This window comes from Belonocnema kinseyi, chromosome 8, assembly GCF_010883055.1.
Source record: "Belonocnema kinseyi isolate 2016_QV_RU_SX_M_011 chromosome 8, B_treatae_v1, whole genome shotgun sequence".
NCBI lineage: Eukaryota > Metazoa > Arthropoda > Insecta > Hymenoptera > Cynipidae > Belonocnema > Belonocnema kinseyi.
In genome coordinates, this window is record NC_046664.1 from 145,252,488 (window position 1) to 145,255,705 (window position 3,218).

Here is a 3,218-nt window from a genome sequence, read left to right on the forward strand (position 1 = left end):
CCCCGTACCGCATCTACGTTAATAATATCTTTGACTATATACACACACACACGGTCCAGGCAGGGGGCTGGACCCAACACTTCGTAGTAGTTTGCCGACCACTGTCCTACATACTGATTTTTCTACAACAGTTCGTCGTACAGTGCTACGCGTCAAAATTAAACTGCGCACGCATTCTAACAAAATGGTGGAATTAAGAGGTTGCATGACATGGAGAATAGTCCAATCTGTAATGCATGGACTTCACCAAAAACGGTCACTTTTCTCATGGAGAATAGACATAAGGAGCCCCAATTAGTGTAACCAAAAATGAGCAAATTTTTGTCGTATGGACATGCTTACAATACTTCCCTTTCTCAGGTATGGCGCTAATGTGGCACGTGTATAAAGTGGCAGCTGCTTATGTTTACATCGTTAACATTGACACAGTTTGCATTACATATTAAGGATTGTGATATTTGATTTAAATAGATCAATTATTATTTATATAAAAAAAGTTTTTTAGAATTTGGTTAATTGCGAAACATTTAATCGTTGTGATCCTGCAATGGACGAGGTAAGTTACATTTTATGGTGATATGAAACATAAGTATATAACTTACAAATCTTATATGCTTACGCATCACAGAACTGGTACCAAACGTTCACTTAAATGTAGCAGTTTTTATATTCCAATAATCTTGGCATGGCTCAAAAAAATTAATTCAAAGATTTACGAATTTTGTATTTTTCTTTGAGCATTAAGGGTATATTCACACGAAACTATGACGGCGGCCATCCATTCACGGAGAAAACTAGATATTGAAAAGCAGATATTAGAAACTTTAATATTTAAACATAATATATAAATTTTACGGCATAATATCTAATATCTTCTATTCAACATACAAAACATTAAAGGGCAATATCTGTTTACATTGAAAGTATAAAATGTGTGATATTAACAGTTAATATCTAACACATTAAAAAAGTGAAATTTTATCAGAGCAAAGTCTCTGACGTGTGGCGTGGCGACAAAAGATTTTAACCCCGTTTTTTCTGTATAAGTTTTGGTCAAAAATGGATTAAATTTTTTTGGAAATAAATAATTAATAATGAGACAGGATTTTGCGAAATAAAAAATTATTCGCCATGGAAGAGGTAAGTAGTATGTTTATGAAAATATCAAATTACTTTTACCAACACTATGCGTGCGACAGGTATTCGACGCGTTCGTAACAAAAACAATAAACATACAACTTATATCACTCTGAAAGTCTTATACACTTGAAACCACACTTATTGGAAACTTTCGCTTTTATACCAACGTCCTTTACATTGACTTCACAAAAATAAGCAGCTTTTTTCGCGAAGTACACGCGTGTGAACTTTCCGTGCGTGACGCTAATATAAAAATATGTAAAAATATGGCTCTCCACGTGAAAAGAATAATATAACCTCAATTCATGTGCAATTAAATACTTTATAAAATATACTCTGTACATTAAATATATAATTTATAAAGTGAAGGTGCAATATCGAAATGGAAAGTACAATACTAAAAGACCTATGAAAATAATTCATCATAAAAGAACGAGTTCAATCACCGGAATTATTTTCCTGTACATGTTATCCTTACTTACCTTTCTTAAGTTTCGTACGACTTTAAAAAAATGTATGACCACGATTACACTTGCGCATAAAGTTATGACTTTAAATTAATCATTATTTATTACAAGGCCCAATAAATTCATAAACAATATTCGATACTTATTGATGAGGTTATATTATTGTATTATTAGGATTGTCTCGTGGGCGGTTATATTTGTACCTCCTGATTTGTACAAATGTTCATACTAGCGCCATGCACGGGAGGTTCAGGCGTGAGTTTACGCGAAAAATATGCTCATTCTTCGTTACATCACTTTGATCTTCTTTTGTCTATTCTCCATGGTGTTCATTTTCAGTTCCACTAGCTTGATCTCCTTGTTTATTCTCCAAGTTGCATGACTTAAACGAAACGGGGCCCTCAGGCGGCTAGACCATGTATTAATTAGATCATGGTCCAACCAAAGATATTAGGTCCTAGATACGACATGAGATTAGTTGCACCACATACCGGTAGTTAGCGCGGCGGGCCAGTTTGTGGTCCTGCATATATATATATTGCTTTTAGTTCGGCCACATACTTGTAGAGGCGCGACATGTACCAAAATGGTAATAATCTAATTTTACTTTATAAGTGAATGGAAAGATAATTTTAATGGAGTAGAAAAGGCCTTGAAGGAATTCGAAAACTCTAAAGACATTTTGAAATCAAAATTATGCCCAAAATGTAGCAAAGATGTTAGTATAAAATAGTAATAACAAATTTTAATTACAAAGTTTATTTTTTATTTAAGTTATAAATTTTTTAGAAATTAGTAGAAAAGTGAATTTGAAGATACAGTTAAGTTTTATTTAAATTTAAATAAACTAATAAAGCTGTCTGGTTAAATCAACTAGAATTGTGGTTGAATATGTCCTTACTATTTTTTTCTGGCTGAAGAAATAAAAATTCTGAAAAGAAATTTCCTTATAAAAACTTATGAAAAATTTTTTTCCTAAATTTTCTTGTAGACTTAGACAAATGAAACAAATTGTCAAATTGAAACAAGAAGTAACTCAATATTACAAAAAAAGTTTGCCTAATTTTTTTTTTATTATCATTTAATACTAAAACTTGACATGAAAATTGCCATAATTTTTGTCTTTTTGTTGTTTTAGTACATGAGCTAATTACATTTTTTAAACGGCAACCATGAAAAATAATATAAACCAATGCTATAAATTCACAGAACTATTATGTACTTCAACAGTCTATATTTTTTAAAAGAATTTGACGCTGTTTTTATTTTATTTTTAATAAATATATAAGTTTCCTTAGTTTTTATTTAGTTTCCTTTAATTATTCCCTTTACTTCTTTATTTTGTATTTATTGACAAAAATAAGTTGAAACTTTAAAATGTTCTCCACCGGTCATGTATAGAAAACTATACTTCCCAGCTGGTCGATTAAGCTTTCGTTTACATTTACTTGTTTAACTGTTTGCATATTTAATTCCATTAAAAATTTTTGGTTTTGATAAAATAATTAATTTAAATTCTTTCCTTTAATAAAAAACTTGCTTTTTTAAATTTGTTCGTAAATAAATTTATTTTCTAATAATTTAAATATTGGATTAACTTTCAGTTTCTTT